Raw genomic sequence first — 27773 nt, forward strand, 5'->3', positions numbered from 1 at the left:
AGTCACAATGGACAGGAGATAGTTTAGGGGACATGGATCCCCAGAGTAAGGCATCCTGAGAACACGCATCTCCTGAGACCACAGCCCCGTGGGAGGTGTTTCTCGGGGAGACAGGCCAGCCTTGCTGATTTAGTTATGCACGACCTTCACAGCCCAGCCCAGATATCTGCCTGACCACAAAACTTTCCTTCCCTCCTAGACCACACACCCCTGGAGACTAGCCGTAGCCAGACAAAGAGCTACCTGGGACTATTTCTGCTCCCCATGACAGCAGGAGAAATCAAAGCTGGAGAGGCCCCCGGTAATTCTTACAATGTGCGCTGGAAAGGATGTGTGACATCCCGCTCACATCAAATAGGTCAAAGCGAGTCTCATGGCTGTGTCTGTGTCTGTTCCTCCTGCAGATATAGAGCCACTGAGTGTTGAGATTGGCAATCCAGCCTTTCTTGGAAAGCGAATCCTTCATTCTGCCTAAAATATAGCCGTTGTGTGCGAGTTGGATGTCTGACAGGCCAGATTGTCAGAAAAGACCTGAGGGGAGCTGCTGTGTGTGTGTGTGTGTGTGTGTGTGTGCGGAACTGTATTTTCTTCCCCAGAGATGATTTCATGCCTGTTGGATCCATCATGCTCAGAAACCCTTCTGCTGTCCAGCAAGGGCTGCTTAGTAGACACTCCAGTCACACAGCCGTTAGCCACTCAGTTCCCAGCTACCCTGATAAACGTCTGTTTACCTAGGTCCATTTTTCCCCCACTCCTACCTCCTTGTTCCCATCCTTGCCCTCCTTTTCGTCTCATTTTATTTAGTCTTGGGTCCTCAAGATAGTGACTCTGTGCACTCCCCTAACATTTCTATCTCCTAGCCAAATATGGCGGTACACACCTTAATCCCAGCACTTGTAAGGCAGAGGCAGGTGGGTCTCTACAGTATGAGTTTCAGGACAGCTAGGGCTACACAAAGAAACCCTGTCTCAAAAAATGAAAACCCCGAACCAAAAACCAATGATACAATAAAAAAGCAAAACAACCATCCCATCTCTAAAAAACAAAAACAAACAAATCAAAGAAGGGCACTAACGACTTTGGGGCCTGGCGGGTTTTACTGTTTGTATACCCGTGACAAACAGGTCCTGCAGAAATGAGAATATTTTAAAGAGACACCTGTGCCCTCAAGTTGACTATCAGACTGTTGGAACAATGGATCCCAAGAAATTGGAATTTCCCCAGGAATCTCATGCTGGGAGATGAAATGGAAAGACATTTACAACTAGTCAGAGTGCCTGACAGGAAGAGACTGAAGTCCAATGTTAGAGTCGCTACTGCTGTGATGAAACACATGATCAAAGCAAGCTGGGGAGGAAAGGGTTTATTTGGCTTATACCTCCACAGTACTGTTCATCATTGAAGGAAGTCAGGACAGGAGTCAAGCAGGGCAGGAACCTGGAGGCAGGAGCTGATGCAGAGGCTGTGGAGGGGTGCTGCTGGTTGGCTTGCTCCTCTTGGCTTGCTCAGGCTGCTCTCTTATAGGACCACCAGGTCAGGGATAGCACCACCCACAAGAGGCTGGGCCCTCCCCCATCAATCCATAATTAAGAAAATGCCCCACAGGCTTGCTTTCTTCAGTGAGGTTCCCTCATCTCCAATGAGAAGTTTGGAGAAGTGGACATAAAACTAGCCAGGACATCCAGATAACGATGGGTCAGTTGTGGGTGGAGTCACACTTTGACCGGGACTGCTCGTTTGTGCAGATTCCTAGCCCTCTATTTAAAATTTAATCTCACTCGTGACCCCCCAAAATGGATTCTTCTCAGTGTGCCCACATTGAACACATCTCCTTGTTTTGCTTTCCACTTTCAATTGGTTTATTGAAGACGGGTGGCTAAGCTTGATTTCTTGGGGTGTAGAGTGTGACCCCCCCAAGTTTGGTAACATGCCTAAGCGGTGAGCTCTGAGGAAGACTTTGTCTGGGGAACTGTTTCCCTCCTTCTTCTCTTCATCTTTTTTCTTCTCTTGTTTTTATTGGCATGTGTCTCTCTGTGTATGTCTATGTCTTTGTGTGTGTGTGTGTGTGTCTATCTGTCTCTGTGTGTCTCTGTGTATGTCTATGTCTCCATGTGTGTATCTTGTGTGTGTCTATCTCTCTCTGTGTGTTTCTGTGTATATCTATGTCTCCGTGGGTGTGTCTGTGTGTATCTGCATGTGTGTGTATTGAGACAGGATTGCAAGTATCCCAGGGTGGCCTTGATCTCTCTATGTAGTCCAAGTTAAAAGGATGACCTTGAATTCCTGACTCTCTTGCCTCCACTTTCCCAGTGCTGTGGCCCACCAGGCCTGGTTTATACGGTGATGGGGATGGAGGCCCGCCCTGGGCTTCATCCATGCTAGCACCCAGCAGCTAAGCTCCATCTCCAGCCCCTATGTTTGTTATTAAAAGAAGTTTCATACAACCTATTGCTCAGCCATCAGCCAGGAAAGGAACTGGCCCCAGCCTGTGCCCGAGGCTTTAGCCTGTTCTCTCTCTGCTCTTTCCTGTTATGGTGTTGGCTAATTCTCGCTCTTGACTCACATGCAGAGCTGAGCTTAGTGTATCTATTGATGACTTCTGTGGGGCCAGCACTGTATGCTATGATTTTGGGGTCCTCAGAGCAGCAGTGATCAGACCCTCCCTGAAGGGAGCTTTTGTTTGCAGGCTCTTTCTGGGTCACAGCTACAGGAACCCCATTTCCATTCTAGAATGGAGAGCCAGAAAAGAAGCCGTTTATTTCACTGTATTTTACCTCTTTATCAACGGGGACAGTTTGTTTTTCCTTCTGATTCTTTAGATCTGGAATTTCAGGACTGGAAAGGGCTCCCCCGCTGTTTCATTCAAGCAGACAAAAGCCTCAGAGCTTAGCTTCCTACAGTGCATCTTGGCGGTTCAGCATGAAGAATATTTTTAATTGTCGTTCCCAATTAGACACCCTGTACTTCCTAGTGTATTTACCTGACTTTGATGTCTGAACAGGCCCATTCTCTACCTGGCTCTGTTTAGTTGTTTTCACTAGCCTTAGCAGGGTCTTTTTGTGAACTGGTAATTTGGTCCCTGGTCTCTTAGCAACCAGGAACTTTTCCAGCTCGCTGCTGAACCAGACCTTGGAGTTGCAAAGTTTATTAGAGTATTCACTGAAGGATAGTGTCTCTCCAGGAACCAGTGATTTTAAATGAATGTTTGGATAAGACATTCAGCCAGAGTTTCAGGACAGGAGTCCTCACAGAGGCAAGCGAGCACAAAATGTACATCTGGAGCCTGCTATGGTCCAGCTTCTCTCCTGTTCCCAGCTGGCCCACATTTGTTCCCTGTCCCAGTAGTGGCAGGCACTTCTCATCCCCTGCCATGTACCCAATAGGAACCGGGCATGCCTTAGCCTGGGCGAGGTTCACCAGCACGCTGCTTCTCTGCAGGGCCAGCAGCTGGCAACATGGTCTACATACATTTAGGACCTGCCCACTCTGTGTGAGGTCAGAGAGATACACGGATCACAGTGGAGCCTCATAGAACTCACAGTTTAGGAGGAAAGACAGATCAGTGCTCTAGTGCCCAGTGTATGGACAAGCGCTTTACCAAACTGGCCAATCTCCTCAGCGGAGGACTCAATTCTGATGCCGTCTGGCAGTGGGCCGGCTGGCACTCAGGTGGATTCTGTTGGGACAGTCTTCAGGAGTTGTCTATATTTTGCTTGCCCAGCCTAGAGGGTTTGGGGCCCCTGGACTTCCTCTACAGAGGCTTGGGGCTCTCACAGCCAGACAGAAGGTGTATGCTTATCTAAGCCCTCACCCTAGCGAGCACCTAGCTTTACTTCTAAGCATTCGGAATGGATCAGAGGGTAAAGGCACTTCCTGCCAATCCTGACGAGTTTCATCTGTAGAACCTACAGGGTGGGAGGAGAAAACAGACTGGAAAGTTGTCCTCCGATCTCTGCACACAAGCTGTGGTGTGTGCCATATTTCCCTTCGAATAAATAAATACACACAAATAAAACAGCACTATGTGAGTGGAGGGGATCATGAGCAAGAGGGGACACAGACCTGCCTTTTCACTGAAGGAGAGTGGAAATATTTGTAGTCAGGTTCGAAAGCACCACACATGGAAAGGATATTTTGGGGCAGGAGTTATGAATTCCAGTGTGGCACTGCCCTGGTCTTCCTCACTTTGTGAATTTACATTAGCTACCCGTCCTCTCTCGGGACTCTAAATTCTTTTTCAGTACAGCGAGGGGCTCTCCAGTTAATCAGGAGTCCCTTCTAATGAAGATCAGCGGCAGAGTAGGCACCTCACCATCATTTATTGATTATGTATTGACTAGAATGTCAACTGCCATGGAATCAGATGAACTGTTGGATAAATACAAGTCTTGGAATTTGCATGCTGAGGAGGCTAAAGGGCTGTGGTTTGGTTCTGTGGCTTTATAGACAAGTAAGTTGAGGTTGGTTTGGAGGGGTTGAAGGCCTTAAGCCTGGTCCAGGAGTAAGTCAGTGATGGGCAGGGATGCATAGGCCCCAGGCCACCAAAGCGATCTTCCCACTTGCTTTCTACTCACATATTATACAATTACGCATGGAAACACCCAAACACCCACCTTCAGGAGGGCTTTCCTCTCATAGCCCAAAAGATCACCTGTAAGAAGCCATTTGGAAATTTCCCAACATGCGAAACCTGAGAAGTCATTACCTGTGCTTAGAGGCTCATTGGCCAGAGCTGTGCCTGTAGCTGGCATTTCTTGGGCCCTTGGCCCAAGACAGGAGCAGAATGAGAGTAGAGCTGAGAAGTGGGTTGAGGAGAGGTGAGCTTGCTTTCTGGTTTGGGTTCTGATGCATCTCACATCAGCCATATTCAGAAGTGGTTCTTGTGCATATATAATAGAGAGATTGAGTTAAATAATAGATGACAGGAGAGGCCACGGGAGGTGGAGGAGCAAAGGAGAGGGAGTCTAATTTCAGATTAAATTGGAAAGGACACTGAGCCCCTGAGAGAGGGAGCTGGGAAGGCAGAGGAGGCCAGTGGTACCAGGAACAGAAAGAGTTGGCAAGATGAGTCATTGCAAAGCTCATTAAGGCCCTAGAAACAAGAAAAGAGGTGGGAGAAGAGGAAAGAGAGGATGAAGAGAAGTGGGAAGAAAAGGTGGGACAGAAGGAAAGAGGGAAAAGATGAGAAGAAAGAGAGGGGGAGGGATGATGGGAGAGAGAGAGGAAGAGAAAGAGGAGAGAGGGAGAGATCCATCCCAGTATGCTAATAAAAGCAGGCCACTGGGAATTCAAAAGTGGGAAAATGCTGTAATCGCTTTTCAAGGAGTTGCATTATTATATTTGAATTTTTAAACACACACACAAAAAAATAGACACAAACAGACACACACACACACACACACACACACACACACACACACACAAACACACAGACACGTCAAGCATTTCCCCAAATTCCTCCTCCTCTTTCTCACCCTACTTCTCTCAATAGTTGTCTTTATTGCCCTAGAAAGCCTCTCTTCCACTTTCATGTCAAACACACATGTGATTTTATGTGTCTATGTATAGTGTAGGACCCACGAGCAAGAGAAATGCAATAGTCGTCTTTCCGAGACTGGTGTAATTCGCTTAATAAAGCGGCCTCCACTGAATGGGTTTTCCTCCTAATGACAGAACTTTGTTTTTCCTCATGGCTGAGAGAAATCCCGTTGTGTACATAGACCACTTTCTTTGTCCATTCCTCTGTTGTGGGGCACCCGGTTGGTTCCATAATGTAGGGTATTGTGATAGCTGAAGTCACATTTACTCCTGGAGAACAATACAAACAAACAAACAAACAAACAAACAAACAAAGTAAAGATGTGGACCGTTGACCCTTCATCACACAGGGGCTTTTCAGAGCTGGTTAGTCACGATGTGGCCTGACATAGAGCCACCAGGCTGGCTGTTCATGTATCATCTATTGGGCCAGTTTCTCTATTCTCAGCTATTCCTTCTTCCCCACTGTCCCCATGGCTCACTGTCCCCACGCTCAGCCAACTCACCCATGTTGACTCTCCTCTTGCTGCTGTGAGGAGACACACCTTAGGGAAGGGAGGTCTGTTATGACTCCGGGTGTGAGGAGACAGCTCACTGTGGCAGAGTAGATGCGGAGGCGAGAGCACGATGCCAGTGGCCACGTCCCATCTGTTGTCAGGAAACGGAGACGAAGGCCAGTGTCTAGCTCTTGTCCTCCTTTTTGTTCACTTTGGGGCCCTAGCCCTTGCCACCCACAGTCAGGGTGTATGTTCCCAACTCAAGGGACCCAACCTCGAAACTTCCACCTGTCTTCTAAGTGGTTCCATTGGCTGAACTGACAATCAGTCACCTCTGTCACCCATCAGTTACCCATCATCCACCCACCGCGTCATCTACTCACTCCTAAAGCCAGTCCTGTTCTTGCCATTTGCAGACCATACCTGCCCGGGGCCCCCATGCTTTCCTCTTATAGCCCACGGCCTCGATCCAGCCTGTCACACCTGTCCATCTCGGTTTCTGACCCAGCGGTTTCTGACACAGCCACGCTCCTCTCTGCTGCTCATTTTTCTTCTCTCACGGCAGGCACTCAGAGACTCCATTATCTTGCTGCTTCACTAGAAATGATTTTTGTGTAGCCCATGGGGCCAGCCCAACCCAGGCCCCACCTGGCCGCTCTCAGGCTGAGGTTTCCAGGAATTTCTAAAGTTCATTCTCAGCTCAGTTTTTCAGAGGTCTGTAGATTTGACACACCTCCAGCTCCAACAGATACTCACTCTAGAGGTGCATGTTGCTTGCTTGCCCTTTTGCTGTCTCCACAAAGGACATCAATTCCAGAGACATAAAGGGCTGGTCCTCCACTAGGCCAGCGCAGTGGTGCCCAGCAGGATGGAGTCACCTGCCTCAATGAGGAAAGTTCAGGCACATAACAACCAGGAGCTTTCAGAACCTTCACTCTAGTTAGCAGTGCCTGGGTGGAGAAGGGAGACAGAAGACCCTGAGGATCCCGTGTTTGTGAGTTTTCATTCTATCTAGCAGTAGGCACCCGACAAGCCTGGGGGTTCCAACAGAACTCTGGAAACCTGTGAACCAGAGAGAAGGCTGTAACCCTGGGGGATTGAAAGGAAGCCAAGGGTCAGCCCAGCTGGGAGAGAGCTCCACTGAGAGAAACCAGAGCCATACCCTTCCGCACGGGCCTGGGGTGGAGTACAGGTCCCCAGGAGAGGTGGGTGGGGAAGCACCATTCCAGGTCTGACCAAGAACAGGGGCAGAGGTACGGCCAAGATGTGGATTATGCTGGGTTGAAGGGCTGGGTCACTGGGGGTGGGCCTTCAGGTTTTATGCTCGGCCTTACTTCCTGTCTGTTCTCTGCTTCTTGAGTGCAGATGCTATGTGACTACCTGGCCCAAGCCCTGCCTTCCTAGCATGTGGTGAAATGGGGCTGAGGCTGTGAATGCATGATTAATAGGGAGTGGTTGGAAGAGTTCAGAACTCTAGCTGTTGTCTTTCTGGGCAGCTTTACCCTGACACCACAAATAGCTGTTGTGTTTGGCTGTGTACCCTTACCCTTTCTGACCTGGGATCTTTCTTTCTTCCTCTTTTCTTTCCTTCTTTCTTTCCTTCTTTCTTTCTTTCTTTCTTTCTTTCTTTCTTTCTTTCTTTCTTTCTTTCTTTCTTTCTTCCTTCCTTCCTTCCTTCCTTTCTTCCTTCCTTCCTCCTTCCTTCCTTCCTTCTTCTTTCCTTTCTTTCTTTTTCCATCCTTCCTTCCTCTCTTCTCTCTTTCTTCATTCCTCCCTCCTCTCCCTCTCCCTCTCTCTCTCTTTCTCTCTTTCTCTCTGTTCTCATGTAGCACAGGCTAGCCTCTAGCTAGCTAAAGATGGCTTTGATCCTCAAGTTAATCCTCTCAAGTGCTAGAATTACAGGTATGAATCACTACATCAGGCCTTCATTCCCTTTCAGTAACACATTTTCTAAGTAACCCTCAGATTATCTTCCTAAGGCAAAGCCTGGTCTCTTGTTTGTGTTTTTTAAATCTTTTTCACAAGCTCCCAGTGCCATGGTGAGGCTTTTGACCTAACCTCAAACCAGAGCTGTTCTCTAGGACAGGACATTTCTCTCTAACTCTCCAGCTTTGTGAAGGAATTTTTGCTCTGGGTTGAGGGGTGGGCATTTGAAAGTTCCCCTGGTGATCCCAGAGTACAGCTAGACTTGAACCTTCTGTCTTACAGAGCCAAGCGTGAACTCCTGTGTGTGCCCATCCCTGCAATGTTCTCTCTCACCTCCTGGTTTCCTCTCCCTCCTTCTCCCTGGTAAAGCCCCTGTCACATCAAACTTGTGCTGTTCTTGAATGTACAACCCCTCATCAGGCTCCTGGGATGTCACATCAGACACTGGGAAGCCCTCTTCTGCGGGCCGGCCTCCTGGACGCCTTTATTCTGGGTGCTTTCATTGTGCTATCACCTCCACCTGCAGGAGCTCCTTGGCCCATCACACCACTTCTCCGTATCCTCTGAGTGCCTCAGCTGGTACACTCCTCCATTATAACACCTGCCGAGGAGCGAAGCAGATGTGGCGGCTGCTTTCCAGGAGAAGCCGCGTAGTTTCTCGGCATCAGTCTCCCAGTTGCCCGATTCACCAGCGCTACTCATCCTCCACTTTATCTGCAAAAGAGGCTAACAACATCTTCATTTACTGTTTATATTATTTGTGTGTGTATGTGTAAGCAGGTGTCTTCGTGTTCTGTTACTCTGAAGAGACACTATAACCATGGCAACTTTCATAAAGGAAAGCATGCAATTGGGGCTGGCTTAAGGTTCGGAGGTTTAGTCCATTTTCATCACGGTGAAAAGCATGGTGGCATGTGTAGACATGGTGCCAGAGAAACAACAGAGTCCTTCATCTGGATTCAGATACAGGAAGAGACTTGAGCTTTTGAAATGCCAAAGTCCACTTCCTCTAGCAAGGCCACACCTGCTCCCACAAGGCCACGCCTCTTAATCTTTCTCAAGCAGTGCTACTTCCTGATAACCAAGCATTCAAATATATGAGCTTGTGGGGGCCATTCTTATCCAAGCCACTGCAGTAGGGGTGTGTGTGTGTGTGTGTGTGTGTGTGTGTGTGTGTGTGTGTATGTGTGTGTGTGTCTATGTGAAAGCTAGAGGTCAAGTTCAGGTGCTATCTACCTCATATATATATTTTTTTTTCAATGCAGTTTATTCAGGAACCTTGAACAATCCTCGGACCCTGGGGAAAGCCAGCCCACAGCTTAAATAGCCTCTGGGTAGCCAACCCAGGCATGCCACGTGGGCAATGCAGATAGGTCCACATACATGGAAGCAAGCCAGATCCTCGGCCTTAGCCAAATGTGGAATTGTTCGTGACAGAGAGCACTCACCATCAGGAAGGTGGAAGGCGGAAACCAGCTCCATCTTTAAGGCATAGCATTCCGCAGCTCTCTACAGTTCCCCCTTTTTGTTTTAGACGCATCAGGCAAGAGTAGAGGTCTGATCTCTGATATTAGAAATAAATTGGGACTTTGTACCGATGTTTATTTAGGTGTCATCCACCCAAAGAGCATCAGACCCGTCTGATACCTTTTTCTCAGAGGTGGGACCTGGGGCATCAACCCGCATGCAATCAGACATGCTCTTCTCTGGGTCCAAAGCGGCTGACCCTGAGTGCAGTGCTTAGCCTCGCATCCCGAGCGTAACATTTTAGCTTTTTATGGTATCCAACCATGCTTGGGGAGAATGTCCTGCTTCAATGGCTGTAAAGGCCTGAATGATCATGGCTGCATCACACTGTTGTGAGACTCTAATCTTGCATATATACCACAGGCAAACCAAGGAGACCAACACCAGAAGACCAACACCTGCTAACGCTCCCATGCCCGCCCATTCCTTCAGATGATTCATGGCTGCAGCAATCCATGTTGATAATCCTGTGGCTAGTCCTGTGTCCACTCTGGTAGAATTTACTGTGACAATGGCCACTCTCAGCTGCTCCATCGTAGTATCGAATTCTCCAGTCCAATTACCTAAAATATAGCTAGACAATTATTTAGACAGATTTGCAGCACAGGAAAAATTCTCATGTTATATGCTAGTGACTCAAAGTCCAGCATATTTTCATTGACAGCCAAGTTGAGCGATTTGCCATAGGGTATCAATTTGCTCCTGCACGAGGTCAATCCTCTGATTGAACACCATCAAGCTTCCTTTTAGTTGCCACCTCATATTTTTGAGAGAAGATTTTTCACCTTCCCTGGAAACCACTGACCCACTTAGGCCTGGGCTGACCAGCAGGTCAGTCTCTCCTATCCCCACTTCCTGCAGCATAGGGATTAAGCAGTTTTTTTTTTTTTTTTATGTGAGTTCTGGGGCTGGTACTCAGGTCATGATGATTGTGTGGCAAGCACTTTATCAACCCATCCATATACCCAGGCCCCTGCATGAGTTTATTATAAAGCCTCATGGAAATGGCCCAAGGAGAGAGCATGTTACAGAGCAATGATGCAGCCCCGGGCCAGGTACTCCCAAGCCCTCAAGAAATGGTAGTTCCTGGTACTATCCGGTCCTCTGCCACCACACTAGGGCTGTTTAATAGGAATGTTACAAGTGTCATGGGTGTGAGCCAAGTGTGTGTGTGTGTGTGTGTGTGTGTGTGTGTGCACGTATGTGCGCACGCGTGTGCGCGCACATGTGGAGGTCAGCTCCCTCCTTCCATCATGGGATTTGGAGATTAAATTCTGGCCATAAGGCTTGGCAGCAAGTGCTTTTACTTGCTGAGCCATCTCGTCAGCCAGCCCTACACATATAATCTTAAATCCTTTAGTCGTCACAGTTAAAAACAATAAAAAGCAGAGTGAACTTAAGTAGTATATCTTCCTAGAATCAGTTGGCAGGCTCCTAAATGTATCCTCGTTAGCAGTTAATATGAACAGTTTTAATGAGACACTTCTCTCGTTTTTAAAACCTCATCTTTGAAATCCTCTGATTCTGCCGTGACAGCTTCCCCATCTCGCTTTGGGCTCTTGACTTTTTAAGTGTTCTGTGGGTGGCTATCACCAGTAGCTACCGTCTCGGACAGAGCATTGTTAGGCTCTGGGAGGACTGTGGGCAGTCTTGACAGCAGGCACCATGTCTGACGTTTGTCTGCCTCCCTCAGTGCATAGCGGTGTAGTAGGGTTTAATAAATATTTATGAGTTGTTTTTGCATTAACTCAGGGTCACACCATCGGCCGGTCGCCAAGGCAGATGCTGTGTATACAGTCACCGGCTATAATCACAGGAAATGGACACCAGGCAGTGAACTGGACTGTTTTACTCCATCAGAGACAGGGTGGAATGGGGAGGTGGGGGAGTCCAGGGAGTCTCTCCAGCAAAGGACTGAGAAGGTCAGAGCCTGGGCTCAGGGCTGCCAGCTACCGTTATTTGATCTCTGCATAAGTTCTCATGGCTGTGACCAACATCTACGACAAAGCACAGCTAAAGGAAAGGGGTTTATTTTGGCTTGGAGGTTTAGGGGGTACAGTCCCTCGTGGTGGGAAGGATGTGATGGCAGGAATGTGGGGCAGCTGGTCACTTTGCTTTTGTAGTCACGAAGCAGAGAGATGAGTGCCACCCCTCAGCTCACTTCCTCATTTCACTCAGTCTGGAGGCCCAGCCCTACTGATGGTTTGCCCATCGTCAGGATGGCTCTTACCTCCTCAGTCAAACCCTTCTGAAAATACGCTTACAGACACACCCTCTATTCAGAATCCGGTTACTCTGACAGCTAGCGTTAAACATCACTGTTTACCTTCAAAGGAAAATCATGCTAACTTAGAGGCTACCTGACATAGAGGCTGCCTGTCTTACTCACTAACACGGTGAGGTAATATCTCAGGACTTCGGTGGGAGAAAGAGGACTGGATGGGACTTAGGGCATAACTTAGGTTATCCTAACTGGTTTGTGCTTGAGTTCTAAAGAGTCAGGGCCAGGGTCTTGGATCTCTTGGAGCTCCAGTTAGAACTGGCTGGGAGTCAACTAATGTGTGTGCCAGGGAGCCAAATGCTGGTCCTTTGGAAAACCCTCAAATGCCTTCAACTGCTGAGCCATCTCTAGCCTGCTATCTTTTTTGAGATCGTGTGTGTCACTGAGTGTTCAGTTGGGCTGCCTGGCCAGCTGGCCTTGAGGTCCTCCTATCTCCATCTTGCATTGCTGTGTTACAACACGCGTCACCATTCCGGCTTTTGTGTGGGTTCTGGGGGTTCCAAACTCAGGTCTTCAGGTTCTTTCGGCAAAACTACTTTTATCCATCAACTCATGTCCCCATCCCATCCATAATTTGTTTCACAAATCCTGACTCATTGCTTCGATGGGAGTCAGCATTTGCTCATTCATCCGCAGCTTGGTGTCCTCCCTGTTTCGTGCACTGGCCCTCGGATTTATGAAGAACAAACTTGAAATCCCCAAAGAGTGATGGGCCCAAGGATATGGCATCATCAAGCCATGTGTAAGTAGGCCTGTGTAAAGAATTTTCTTCCCAGAACATGGTTGTTCTCAGAGAGAAAAACTGATCCCAAACCCTCATGCATAATGGAGGCGAGTGTCTGTTATGCTGCACTCTAATCAGTTGTGAAATCTGATCAATGCTGCTGTGCCTCATCTGGGAAACAAATGTATTAACTGAAGGGGTGGCGGTGGTCTGGACACCAGCTAGAGAAAAGGGACCCCTAAGGAGTAGCAATTTGTTAGTGTTTTTCTAAGGGAACCGGTCTGGCTGACAGGAACATCCGCTTAGCCTGACAGGTGGGCCCAGGAGGGCAAAAAATGCTAGGCGGTTGTAGCCTACCGACAGGAACCATTAAGATCATCCTGCAAGGCTCTGGCACCCAGACCAGACAGGCTGTATGTGAGAACCACCCTTTCCCTCAGCACCGAACTTGCATCTGTGGACAGGAGGCTCTGCGATTCTTACAAGCTCAGTCGTCTCTGAAATATCGAATTTTCTGGCTAGTCCATCCACTGCTTGAGAACTTGTTTAGTCAGGCCTGCTCTCTGACCAGTAGGGAACCACTCACCAGAACTGCCTCCTGTCATAGAGGAGAGCCTGGTACTGCCACCTCCGTTTCACCCTCCTGCTCTTCTCCTTCCTTCCTTTCTTGTCTTTTGCTTTCTTCTGTCTTCATTTTCTACTTCTCTATTAACCTTCAACCTGATGCATACATGTGCACGTGTATACACATACAAATACACACACACACACACACACACACACACACACACACGCTCTCTTATAGGGTTCCTTCTTATAGGCTTCCTTCCCTCCCTTCTTCTCTCCTCTCCCCCTCCTTCTCTTCCTCCCTCCCCTTCCTCCTTCTCAGGCTGGATGTAGCTGAGGATAGCCCCACCTCCCAAGTGCTGGGATTCCAGGACTGTGCCTCCACACCTACATTATGCCGGGCTGGGGATGGTACCCAGGATGTCCTGCACGCCAGGCAAGTTCTCTAACAACTGAGCCATGCCTCCAGGTTTACAGCACAGCTTTTTGTTTAAACTCTAAGATTCTGTGCCTGCTGGAAGTTCGAGTCCCCGTTCTGTGGCTCAGAGCAGCTCTGAGATCTCAGACGAGCTACTCTAAGCTCTCAGTGACTCACTGTAGAACAAGAGTAATAGCACTGGCCCCACAGGCTAATGTCAGAATTAAATAGTGTGGGCTTAGGGCTGCTGTACGCATTCCCTGTTAGCTGAACAACTAAGGCTCAGTGCCCATCCTGGACCAGGTAGGTACTGGGGCTGGTGGTGGGTGTGGCAGAGGTGTAGATACTTGGTTGGGAGGAGAGGGAAGCTGAGACATTGGCAGGACATCTCAAAGCACACCCAAGCAAACACTGATGTGTTGCCAGGCCTAGTGTCATTCAAGGACATGGGTCTCTGTGTTTTTATTTCTCATTGTCAGGAGACTCACAGCAGTGTTCAGGGGACAGAGGACTTCATCCTGAGTGCCTCGGGGTCTTAAGATATAGAAGCAAGCCAGGCATGGCGTAATCCCAGCACTCGGGAGGCAGAGGCAGGCAGATCTCTGTGAGTTCAAGACCAGACTGGTCTATAAAAGCAAGTCCAGGACAGCCAAGGCTACACAGAGAAACCCTGTCTCGAAAAAACCAACCAACCAAAAAAACCCAAAACAATGATATAGAAGCAACCCCAAAGAAGGATGAAACTCACAAGGAAGGGAAGGGTGGTGGGGGTGGAATGGGGTGAAGGTAGGGAGGTGGTGTGGTTGGCTACTCCAGGACCCAGGACCCATGTCTGCTCCTCCCCAGGCAGTGAGGAGGTCTTCAGTAAGATGCTGTCTCAAATATCCAAACAAAACCAACAACCAACCAACCAACCAACCAACCAATAAAAAAAGCTCAAGAAATGATGTGTGTTTAAGCTGCAGAGTTGGCACTCGAAAGGCAAGTGATGTAGCAAAGGAGCTGGGATAGGGTCTGGACCTGCTGCTAGGCTTTCTTCAGCCCCCTAAAATTCAAGGGGTAGCTGGGAGCAGCTGGGAGGCAGAATGCTTGCCCACCGTGCACAAGGCTCTGTGTTTGATCCCAGAACCTCCAACTCACATGAGAGCCACAACACGGTAAAGAGAGCCTCATTCTTTTCCTTGGTGGAATTTTTTGATTCCTCTTTTGATTTTATAGATCCGAAGGCCATTTTGGACCACCCCCTCACCCCACCTTGAACATATATAATGATGATATCATCAATTCACCATTTTAAAAGCTTCTAATTTGGGCTGGGTGATAGCTCAGTTGCTCACCTTGTAAGTCCAATCCTTTAACAACCAACTAAGGGCAACAAAATAGAACACATGACCCCAGGTGTGTATGTGCTTTTCATCCCAAAGCTGGGAGTCAGAAACAGGTTGATGGTTGGGGCTTGCTGATCAGCCAGCACATCTGCTTGCCAAGCTCTGGTCCAAAAAGAAACCCTTTCTTCAAAGAAAGAAAAAGAAAAAAAAATATATGAACAGTGCCTGGGGGATGACAGAATTGTTTCTTGGCCTCTATACTCAGGAGCACACACACACACACACACACACACACACACATAATCTAATGTCTTTTAAAATGTATCTAATTTTTTCTTATACGTGAGTATATATGTATGTATGTGTACCACATGTGTGCAGCACCCATGGAAACCAAAAGGGGGCATTAGAAGCACAGGAACTGAAGTTTTCGGTGGTTGTAGGCCATCATGTGCGTGTTGGGAATTGAACCTGTGCTCTTAACCACTGATTTGTGTCTCCAACCCCTAACCTATAGTCTTTTAGTAGGTTGATAATGTCTTGCCTTTGTCACCACAAATAACTTTACGACATCCTTACTATTTTTCAAGCAAATCTTGGACCTCTTATTAAACATCAGTCTCCCCGACCCATTGTTACCTGGGTAACCACTAACTTTTCAGTTTCTAAGGACTTGATGCTCCTGATAGATACTTCATATATTTGGAAATACATGATATTTTCTCGTGTGTGTGTGTGTGTGTGTGTATGAACATGTGTGTGTATATGTGTGTGAGAGAACATGTGTGTTTATATGTGTGTGTGAGCATGTGTGTGTGGTATGTTTTGAAGTAGAGCTGGGGCTTGTTAAGAGAAGCAGCATTGAAGGAGAGAGAGATTTGTTTAGAAAAGACTAGTACACACTGTGTATACAGGTACAGCTTCCTGAGAATTGCGCTCATGTGTCTTAGCAATAGCCACACAAATGATTTTGGTGGCTTCTGCACTAATGTCATCAAAGGTTACTTCCTTGACCCTAGGATAGTTTCTGAGGTGCACTGTCAGGGAGTCAAGCTGACAGGTAAAATCATAGGCCACAGTGTTGAGGGAATTCTTAGGATGACCCATGCTTTGACTGTAAGTAACGTTTATGTTCTTGAGAGAGGCTCAGAATTGCACATTTACGCTGGGAAAGGAAGAAATCATGCTTGAAGGTCAGAAGCACTGAGACTTTAAGCCGATCCATACCTATCAGCAGTTTTCCTCAAAAGATCTCTGTTAAAAGCAGCATCGTTTCCACACAGGCAATTCACAAAGCAGGGTTGATGATTGGGATGGAATTCTTGGCTCTTCGCCAAGACCCAGATGCCGGACTCCAGGGTGGACTTCCTTTCCATTCTCGTATCCTCATAGTTTGCCCCCTGACTTTGCATCCTACCTCAACTCCCACCCCTATCTTCCCTCTCTTCATCATAAGGGTTGATGAGGGTTGTTGACAAACTGTCTTCTGAATGGACTTTGCCTCCCCATGGACAGAGAGTCTTGGCCTGTTTAATATAAGCAGGACATGAGAAGGCTGAGCTTGGAGACCAGAGGATTATAATTTGGGTGAACCTCAAAGAAGATGGCATTGGTAGTGGGAGAGGGATTGGAGACGTAGCTCCATGCTGCCACCCGTAACAGCCTGAGGAGTTGGTAGGGACCACTGTTCAGGTGGAGCTAGGAGTCTTGGTTTCTCCTCCTCTGAGCTGGGAGATGGCTCAGCAGGAGTAATTGCTTGATGCCCAAGCCTGAGGACTCAAGCTCAATTCCTGAAACCCCTGTAAGGAGCCAGATGCTACAACTGCTGTCTGTAATCCCAGAACGCCTATGGTGAGAGAGCACAGAGACAGAACTGGCTAGAAGCTCATGGGCCAGAGGGAAGTACAGAGACAGGAGAGGCCCCGCCTCTAGTGAAAAGACCCCAAAGTTGTCATATGACCCTCACATGCATACCATGTCCATGTCTTTCACAAAATAATACTTAAAGAAATAGACTCCTCTTTTTCTATTCTCGCCCAGTATCCCTCTCTGTTGTTGTTGCTGCCTCAGGCCAGACAAGCAACCTCTTTGCTTCCCTCCACTTCTAACAATGGTGACTTGATTCAGCTTTGCACATGACTCAGCAATAACAGATGGCCTGTCACACTTGCGTATCAGAGAAACACTGAACAGTTTTGAAGTGTAAGTATGCACCAGTAAATCTGAAATGTAAGTACATGCCAATAATTTCGAGGTCTAAGTATCCCCCAGACGTAGGTGTGCCTAATGGCTGGCACTTACATGTATTCCAAAATGAGTTACTTTGAAATTCCAGTGTAACCAGCAGTCCTGTATTTTATCTAGCAAGCCCCGTTATCCGAGTGTGACCTGGAATCACATGGGGGTGAAGAGCTGCTGCGCGAGGCAGGTGTGTTAGGTTTTGTGTGTGTGTGTGTGTGTGTGTGTGTGTGTGTGTTGCTAAGAAAAAAAAATACCTGACAGTGGCAACACAACCAACACATGAGGGTTTAGGAGCTGGGGATCTGGTTCAGTCAGTGAAAAGCCTGATGTATAAGCACGAAGACCCTGAGTTTGCATTTGCAGGATCCACACAAAAAGCTGGGCATGGGAGTACTCACAGGTAACTGGTAAGCTGGTCTCTCTCTCTCTCTCTCTCTCTCTCTCTCTCACACACACACACACACACAGACAGAGAGAGGGAGAGAGAAAAACAAGATTCATAAGCTCATGGGCTAGTCAGTCTAATCCAACTGATGTGCCCCTGATTCACTGAGAGGCCCTGTCTCAAAAGACAAAGGTAGAGGGCAATCCAGGAGAGACACCTAACATCAACCTTTGACCTCCACATGCACACACATCTGTACATACATGTCATGTGCACATTCACAGATGAGTAAGTACATATACCACATCCACACACAACATTAACAAAACAGGAAAAAAAAAAGGTTTTTTACTATGGCTCATGGTTTGAGGTTCCAGCCACCATGGCAGGGAAGGCATGAGGGCATGAGCTGGAGGTCACATGGCATCTGCAGGCAGGAAGCATAAAGAGTGAACTCTGGTGCTCAGCTCAGGACGCCAACCCAGGAGCCTGTGCCCCCAATATTTAGCGTGGATCGCCCCTCCTCAGGTAACCCTTTCTGAAAATGCCCTTACTTCTCAGTGGATGACCCCAGAGGTGAGTAACCATAGCAACTCCTAACCCAATAAAGTTGACAAGGATGATCAAACCTCGTACCAGGTTGCAGAGCTGCTCGCTCACACAGGCGTCAGGGTGTCGGCTGTGGCAGCCTACCATCAGAGAGCTTTGATAAGACTCATGGTGCAAGGCTTGGCTCAAGAATGCCAGAGCCCAGGCAGGTGGAGGTTTAAGGCAGGTCTCTTGAAAGCATGCTGTGACTTTGAAATTCTCAACATATCCTGCTCTCCTCATTGTCCCTTCCATCATGCATCTCTGTTTTCTCTCCCCTAAAAAAAGCAGTTGAACTTAGCTTTGTCTGGGTTTCCTAGAAAATTCCAGTCAGCTTGCTACCAAGTTCACAGTCAATATCCTATAGGTGATCTCTTTCTGCTCTGTGTGTGTGCTGCGCCAGTGTGTGGTCGGGAGCAGAGGTCAGTCTGTGCCCTCTGACTCCCTGGTTCTTCATAAGTGGTTTTTGGCTGGGAAAGATTATGGCCATTATCCAAGAGGACCCCCCAAACAAGTCATAACAGTGTGTGTCGGGAGCAGAGGTCAGTCTGTGCCCTCTGACTCCCTGGCTCTTCATAAGTGGTTTTTGGCTGGGAAAGATTATGGCCATTATCCAAGAGGACCCCCCAAACAAGTCATAACAGGCCATATATATATATATTTGGCCACCTTTTCTGCAGTTTTACTTTTTGGAGCTCTTGGGTGGGTGCCATCTGGTCAGCGGGCTTCATTTACATCTAGTTTGCCAGTCATGTCTAGAAAACTAACGTTTGCTCATTAATATTTCATCTAATGTACAGGTAGTGATTGCTTCCGTAAATATTTCGAGGGGTCAGGGAACCCCCTGTTCCAGCAGTGTTTACTAAGCGTGGTTACAGTCTAGGACTGGTGTCGGTTGCTACGGAGCAAGCTAAGGTGGAGAAGACGTGGTATCTGATGTCAGCGGACTCATGGTGTGCCAAGGGAGATGACTGGGCAAGGACGCTCTCAGCTTCGCGTTACAAGTGCCAGCGTAGAGAGGGCCAAACAGGTAAGTAAAGCTTTTTGTTTTCTTCTTCTTCTTCTTCTTCTTCTTCTTCTTCTTCTTCTTCTTCTTCTTCTTCTTCTTCTTCTTCTTCTTCTTCTTCTTCTTCTTCTTTTTTGTTATAATTAGTAGTCTGGATGGACAGATGCCGATCTAGCAGTGCTCTTAGCATTGTATCTGAATTTAATCTCCCAAACCACACATAAGGCTGGAAGGAGAGAACCAGCCGCACATATGTGCCTGAGCATATGCCTCCTCCCATATCATGCACACACAATTATGTATTTATATATGTATATATATATGTATATATGTATATATGTATATATATGTATATTTATATATGTATATATATGTATATATGTATATATATGTATATATGCACACATATACACATACACATAACACACACACATATGTAACAGACCCTCATCCGACGCTGAATCATCAGACATCTTGATTTTGATCCTCACAGCATCCTGAAGCACAAGCAAGGGCATTTTGGATATTTAGGAATCATCCAGTTTGAAGTGTTTTGTCAGGTAACCCCCGACCAGACCAAAGCAGTGTGTATGGGGTGACAGGCTCCACAGAGGAGAAAGGGACTCAGATCGTTACTCTTGGGCATGCTTTTTGGAAGCTGTAGCTCACCCTGCGAGCATAAAGAGTGTGTGCGGAGCAAGTGGCCAGACTGGCTTCGGATGCATCGTGTTGCTGGCAGCAGCTAACTTAGCTCTTCTTGCTTTCTTGTGCACACTTCTGGAAAGGGCTGCTTGGGCCCCCCTGCAGCTTCTCCTCCCTCTGTCTGCATGCATGCTAGAACAAGCGCTCTTACCCTCAGCCCCTCCTTCCCATTTGTACAAGGACTCCATGGCCATTTTTTTGCGCCCATTCTTTGTGCCCACACGTTGGGAGTCACTTGCCTTTCTAGATGTGTTTTTTCTTTTTGCTCACTCATGATGAGAGCTGTCCACACTCAGCCAGTCCCCTGAGGACAGGTGCCTTTGAGCTGCGCACCCCTAGTCTGATCTTGGCTGCCATCTTGATCTGACCTTGCTTGTTGAGCTTGGCTGAGTTAGTCCCATCCATCCAGCCGTCAGCTAGGACTTGGAATAAACATCCCTGCTCCTTATTTTCTAGGCACAAGGTAGTCACTGAAAGCCTAGGTTAGAATCCAAGTGGAAAGTGTTTCTTGCTTGTGGCCTTGAACTGTGTGTGTGTGTCCATGTCCGGTATCTGCCTGTTTCTATTCCCTACTGCTTGATTTTTTTTCCCATGCATTCTGGGGATCTTAACTCATCCTTAAACAGCAAGCACTTTACCCACTGAGCAATCTTTCCATCCACTCCCACCATGTTTTTTTTTTTTTTTTTTTTTTGAGACAAGAGTCCCTTGCTGGCCTTCCTGATTTCACTGAGGTTGACTGATGGCAAACACCAGGGACCTGTCTGTCTCCTCCTTCCCAGCACTGAGGTGATAAGCTCGCACCATCACACCCATCATTTTCAGCCCGATTCTAGGGATTGAATCCATTTCTCAAGCTTGTATAGCAAGCACTTTACCCTGGAGGCCCACCTGTGAACCTATGACTTTCTTGTCTCGGTTTCCCAAGTGCTGGGGTTGCAGATGTAAGCCATTATGCCTGGCTAGACTTTTCTTTTAAAACAAAATGAAGACAGAGCCTCCTGTGTGGCTTGTGAGGCAGAGAGCACTGTTAACACCTGATTACCATGTAAGGTTTATTTCCCCCCTCGTTTGGCTTCTTGTTAAGCATTCCCCAGGCTTGCTGAGAGAATATCCCTTCAGGACTCTTACGGACTCCAGCTTTCTATTCTTAGCTCACGCTTGTATGTTCTGAGTTCCCATGTCAGAGCCCGAGCTCCCTTCTTAGGGATTCTGCTTCTCTTCTCCAGGATGGCTGGAATTAGTTTTGAGTTATAATGTCGAAAACAGCTAACGTTTGTACAGGGCTTTACAATTTTCGAGGTTCATCACCTGCAATTTTCTTGCTTTATCTCTGGGGCAGTCCTGGGAAGCTGGTTAGGTCTAGTTGTCTTTTCTTCACCAAGGAGGTGGCTGGGGACTCAGCTGGTTACAGAAGGTGTGGAGGTGACTGAAAAATTTCTGTTTTACTGTTTTCTTTCTTTTTTCTTTTCTTCTTCTTCTTCTTCTTCTTCTTCTTCTTCTTCTTCTTCTTCTTCTTCTTCTTCTTCTTCTTCTTCTTCTTCTTCTTGCATAGTAAAACTGACAGCAAGAACAAGCAAGAGACAGACAGACAGAGAGATATGATCATTTAAGGAAATTTGGATATATATGTAGATACAGAAAAGAATTAAGGCGGGGCTGCAGAGACAGCACTGGCTGCTCTTGCAGAGGCCTCGGTTTGGTTCTTAGCACTGACACGGCAGCATACAACTGCCTGTTACTCCAGTTCTAGGGGATCTGACACCCTCTTCTTGCCTCCATGGGCATGACACAAGCATAGTGCAGATATGCATGCAAGCAAAACATCCATAAACATAAAAAAAACCCTAAAATCAAGGATTTAAAAAGCGAATCAAAAAGGGAACATACGGGGCAGAGGAGTGATGAGAACAAAGCATGACAGCACGTGGATGAAGATGCTATAATAAAATCTAGCTTTTGGTGCTGAAAATAGCCTGAAAATAATGAAAAATTAAAAAAGAAGCAAATATATGTGTCTTCTCATGCCACCGTCCAGTAATTGCAGTTATGAGTGCATGTATATATACATATATACACACACAGATATGCATATAATTTACTTTGATCACATTGATCTACCCTCCATTACTTGCTCTCATCCCCTTCTCCCTTTATCTGGTACCCTTCCCTTTTACAGTCTCCTACCGCCTTCTCTTCTTCCTCTTACTCATCTTCCTCCTCCCTCCTTGCCTCCTTCTCTTTCTCCTATTTTGATGGTGCAGAGGCTTGAACCCAGGGCCTCATGCATGCTAGGCAGGCATTCTGTCACTGAGCTAACCTCCTTTCATGTCTTTATTTTTATTTTTTTTTTAACTAGATTCTACACATGAGAGAAAATACAGTAAATGTTTGTGTTCCTGAGCCTGGCTTATTTCCCTTAACTTGTTTATCTGCAGTTCCATCTACTTTCTTGTAGCTGATATTATTTTGTTCCTTTTAAAAAAACTTTTTATTGCTTCTTTGTGAATTTCACATCATCATACACAAATCCCATTCATTTCCACCTCCCTTTGTACTCTCCCTCCGTCCTTGCAATTTTCCCCACAACAGAGATAACAAATCTCATTGTAGAAACTGTCCTGTGTCACGGCATGTCGCACAGCGTGCCCCTCTGTCCACACTTCTTCGCTTGCGGGTGTCTACTGCAATAACTCATTGGTCTGGTAAGAAGCCTCTGGCTTCTACTCTATCAATACTAGGACTCCTCTTAGATATCCTGTTGTTGCCCTGTGTCATGGAGATCCTGTAGTTTTGGATCTATAGGGCCAGCCCTTTCACATGCTCCAGCAGTCATGGATGGGGTAGAGGTTGGGGTGGGCTAACCCAAAGGCCTGGATCTGGGCCTGAGGCATCTGAGCTGCTCATCCTTCCAGCTGTTCTGCTTTCACACTCTTGGGATGGCTCACTGACAATCCTGCATCCAAGGCTAGCTCAATCTGCTTTCCGGGATTGGTGCTGGGTCTGATCTCTCCAGTGCTGCGGCCTGTGAGGCACAGGGCCAGCTTTTCTGCTCTCCCCACCCCAGGGCCAGGTTTCCTGTCTGCCACAGGTGGTGAGGGATGGGTGTGTGTGGGGGGGGCTCTCTCCCTTGTCCATGCCAAAACAAGTGCTGGGACCAGCACGCTCATGCTTCTGTCCTGGGGGCCGGCTCACCCCAAACTCCCACAATGTGCAGGGCCTGCTCTCTCCACTACTGAAGCTGGCTAGGGGTGGGGTCAGCTCTCCAGCTCTCATGCACCCAGGGCCAACTCTCCCATGATGCCCAGGTGACAGGTGGGGCCAGTTCTGTCCCTGGGAGGTAGTCCAGACTAGGGATGTCTGTCTAGCCTTTGGTGGCAACAGACCCCTGCTACTGCAGGGCTATAAACCCAGATGTGGCCCCTGGTGGTAGCACAGGCCAGGACTCCACCATGGTCCCATCACCGGCTACTCTCATCAGGCTGTTTCTCACTACCCTCTAGTCTTTAGTCCTGCCTCTCTTCATTGTGCCCACATACTGCTGTTTCTCTTTGTCTTCCATCCCCCCCCGACTTATCTGCTTTTCTCTCTGAGTGTCTAAGGTTCTCCCAGCAGTGCTATGCCCTGCTCACATATTATGGCACCAAGCAAGGGTCATCTTGGGAATAATCTGCTCCCAAGGACTGTGCAGCACCAGGCTGGTCTGGTGGTCATCTCAGGCAAGCTCCTTGTCCAGGCCCCATGGCACCAGTCTGGTGGTCATCTGGGGCTTGCTTCTCCCCTGGCCTGCCCAACTGGCGCTGTGCAATGGCGAGGGTCGTCTGTCTCAGGCTCACTCCTGCCCAAGGCCCATGGTCCCAGGCATTGTTCTTCAAGTCTCCGGCTTGCTCCTTGTCGTGGGAGCCGTCAGGGCCTGTGGAGTGCTTGCCTGGTGGTCATCTCAGGCTCGATGTTCTTACGTCAGAACACTGAGCATAGGCATAGCCTCTTTCCTCTCCAACACCTTCTGACGCACGTGTGACACAGCAGCCACACCGGCCCTGCCTCTAGGAGCAGGTTGTTTTGGTCTTCTCTACGGTAGAAAGCAAAGCCCTTTGTGTATATATGAATGTATGCCACATATTAATTCAACCATAGCAGGACACCTAGCCTGATCCTTGGGCTATTGTGATTGGTGAAGACCTTGTGAGTGCTGGTGTCTCTGTAGTGAGTGAGCTGATTGGTAAGCGCCTTCTCAGCAGTGGTCTCCCCATCCTCCCTGTGCTCCATGAGCACTTCACTCTCCGAGCCATCTTCATCCTCCCATTCTTCCCTGTGCCTCCTGAGCCACGGAGCTACCTCCACAGCCCACTGTACATTTTTGATTGCCTGTTAAGACAAAGCTTCTCTGTTATTGCGCAATAGCATCTCTTCCTGCAGACTTGCTTTTGTGTTCTTTGTCCTAGAGTCTAGGTATTTTCAGTAGTGTTGATCGATTTTCAAGGGTTTGTAGGGTTAAATGTTACCTAATTCCGCATGCTCCTCCTTGCATCCACACTGCCTGCCCCTACTAGAAAAATGGCCTCAGAAGGGATTTCAGGTCTTTTTTTCAGGAGAACAATTAGCTCGATCAATTCATAGTAAGTTTAAGTGGCTTATCTTTCATCTCTCCGCAGTAGCTCTCCTAGGGCCCAGAGGCTGGCACATGGTATGAAGAGAGGCACACGTGGTTACAGATATGCCAGGCAATACCCTTTGAATGAATAAATCCCTGTGGTTCCCAGGGATTAAATAGGATTAGGATGAGGGTAGAGACAGGGCACTCTGGTGAGATAGATTCCAAATCAATATAATCTTTTTAATAGACTTAGGTACTTCAAGGTAGAGGGAGCTACCATAAGCCACGGGTGAGTTCCCAGACACAGGGATGCCCCGTGCTTAGAGAACTGTAGCCTCATCCTGGGGATGAACAGAGATTATTTCACATTCCGGGGCTTCTTTTCTAGCAGTGGGCTTGAGTTCGAATGTTTTTCAGGGCTTCGTCTGGGTATCTTGTCCTAGGTTGGGCAATGGCAAGGTCACATCATCCCTCTGTGTATTGGTGGCTGCTCAAGCCCTGTGTGGCTCATGGCAGACTGTGGCTCTGTGGTTCATCAGAGATTCATGTATCCATGGTGTTGGAATGTCTTCCTTGGGTGACAATGCAGAGGTGGTCCTTGTCATTACCATGTTTGTCTAAGATCATCTATCAGACAGGGTGCTTCCTGAAACTGCTCATCCATCCTGCCTTCCTTCTTGCCTCCCTGGACATTTGGATCCTGCTTGCATCTCCACCTCTAGACTCGATGTCTGGAAAGGAGCGTAGCATCCCGAGGTCCTGCCTGGCTTTACTTCTCAGGACCTCGTCAGGAGTCAGCTTGTGCAGAGTAGATGTAGTTGTGGTTGACTTAAAAAACAAAACTATTTCTATAAAGTTAACACACCATAAAATTCAATATGTAAATTACACAGTTTGATGCTTTAATCAGGTCTGGAGAGATGGTACCTAAGAGGGCTTGCTGCTCTTCCAGAGGACTTGAGTTCAGTTGCCAGCTAGTACTCACATTGGGCAGCTCCTAGCTGTCTGTGACTACAGTTCTATAGGATACTAGGTCCTCCGGGTGGTATACATTCACACATAACATACATACATGTATAGACTGAAAAAAATGTATTCACAGCTGGACAGCGATGCCTACACTGATTTTCAGGCATTGTTCATTACACTTTTTAGCAGTGTCTCTGCCCCATCTTTCCTAGTGATTTCTAGCAACCCATTTATTTCTGTCTAAAGAGGCTTGTCGCCAGAGAGATGTCATATACAAGGGACATAAACTCAAGAAGTCAGGGGATGGAATGGAAGGATGGAGTCAAAGACCCCAAAGTTAAGACTCAAAAGCTCAGACCCGACAGTCTGAGCTGTGAGACCTCAACTGAGCAGGCCCTGAGACTCCGCATGGAGTCTTCACCCACCGTAAGCACTCTAGAATGCACAAACTGGCAGGCAGGGCCCCTGGGAGACAGGAGTGGCTGGAGGTCCTGAGATCAGGGTATGTCCGCTGTGCTCGGCACTGTGCTGGAAAGTAGGCAGGCACCTGGCATTGCCTCCTAGCTTCAGGAGGTCCAGAGTTCACCATTCATTCTGCTGCACGCCTGTGGCAGACACCCTGGCTTTCAGCGCAGCACCAGGTCCGGTTCTGCCTCAAAGCTCTCCACTTTACCCTGGCTGTAATGTTCACGCCCCTTCTCACTGTCCCAACTACATTCGGATTTGTCAAAAACACCAGTATTTTTTGAGTACTTGCTGTGTACCAGGGACAGCAAATCCCTGCCTTGTCTTCTTTAGAACTTTTCACAGCTCAGTGAGACAGGCAGATCCTTCAGCCGCATTCATTTGTATGTGGGCACGTGTGCACATGTATGTCCTTGCACGCAGAGGACAGAGGACAGCCTTGGTGGTGTTGTGCAGGTGTGATCTACTTTGCTCCCCCCGGCACAATCTTTCACCAGCTTGGCACTCAATGAGTAGGCTAGGCCGGCCGGCCAGTGAGCCCCAAGGCCTACCTGTCTCTCCCTCCCCAGTGTTGGGGTTACAAGCACAAGCCACCATGGCTGCTTTTTACACAGCTTCCAGGCTCAGAGCACCCTGTGCTCCTCGATGCTGAGGTGTCTTCTCAGACCGACCACCCCTACTTTGTGCACGATCGGATAGGAGATAGGATGGCTGGGAGCTTAATGAATTCACTCAAGGGTTCATATGGTGAGGGACTCAGGAGGCCTGATGCGGGAGCTCGGTGCTCGCTGCCGCAGCCAGCACTTTCTAAAAGCCTGTGTGTGTATGTTCCTGAGAAGGTGGGGACCCTTGATGATGGAGCTTGTGGTCTGTATGAAAGCCAGCTACCTGATTCTCAGCAGCATGTTCCTGAGAGAGGGTGCTTTTCTGATTCCTTCCCAACACATGCACACATAGATGCATGTGAGCACACATGTACACACACACATTGGGGGATCTGGGGTCTTCTGAGTCTGAAACCACATTACCAGTTTTGCCCCTTGAAACTGGACCCTTCACTCCAAATTCGAGAGCCACTGTGTCACTGTGCTCTGAGGAGGCCAGGGCTAAGCCTCCTAGTCCCTAGGTCCCTCTGGCCTGCGGCTTCCCAAAGAATTCTCTGGAAGGCAGGTCAGACATGGCCGGAGTTGACCATCTTCTGGCTCTTAAATCCTACTCTGTGGAGTCCTCGCTGACACAGTGACAAAGAGCCAACAATGAAAGCCCGGAGATGTCTCAAATGATCCTGACAGGATCAAGCGAAGAGGGTTCCCCGTGAGAGGGGAAGGGTGTGATGGAGCTGGGAACAATCCATGCCCCTCATGGGAGCTCAGCCACCACTGATTGCTGCTGCTGTGTTGAGGAAGGCACTCTGCTGGAGATGTGTGGTGCAGCGGGACCCATGCACCCTGCCAGCTTAGCCCTGGCTTCCTCAGAGCACAGTGACCGAGGTGGCTCTTGGATTTGGAGTGAAGGGTCCAGTGTCAAGGGGTGAAGCAATCTAGCCATGTGGTCTCGGCCTTGGAGGACCCCAGATTCCCAGTGTGTGTGTGCGTGTTGGGAAGGAATCACAAAAGCACCTTCTCTCAGGAACATGCTGTTAAGAATCAGGTGGCTGGCTTTCACACATCCTAAGCTCCATGACCTTTGGAGCCTCAGTTTCTCCTCTGTGAAATGGGTAGAACAGTAATGCTTCCGGGAGGACTTTGTGATTGACCTCGTACACAGTGACTGCTTCATGTAAAGAACATGTAAATGATAGCTCTCTCACATCTCCTTGAAGGCTTGAAGTTTCCAAAGAGCAAGACTGTTTCTGTTCCTTCCATTCCCCTTTGCTCACCCTCCTTCCCCGTTGGTCCCCTTCCTCTTTCTCTCCCTCCTCCCACCCTCTTCCTTCTCCCTCCCCCTTCTCTTTTCCTCCTCTCCCCTTTCCCCTATTTTACATTCCCTTCTTTTATCTTTCTCCCTCCTTCCC

The 27773-nt window shown here is 48.0% G+C and overlaps 1 non-coding gene across 1 annotated transcript; it reads right to left on the reverse strand.

The window, feature by feature from the left end:
- Positions 1 to 23654: 23654 nt before the first annotated feature.
- Positions 23655 to 23785, reverse strand: LOC132648414 (small nucleolar RNA SNORA17). Its single transcript, XR_009586820.1, has one exon. It is a non-coding gene; the product is annotated as a small nucleolar RNA SNORA17 (small nucleolar RNA).
- Between the last annotated feature and the right edge of the window lie 3988 nt (positions 23786 to 27773).

The sequence above is a fragment of the Meriones unguiculatus genome, chromosome 16 (genome assembly GCF_030254825.1).
Source record: "Meriones unguiculatus strain TT.TT164.6M chromosome 16, Bangor_MerUng_6.1, whole genome shotgun sequence".
Taxonomy (NCBI): Eukaryota; Metazoa; Chordata; class Mammalia; order Rodentia; family Muridae; genus Meriones; species Meriones unguiculatus.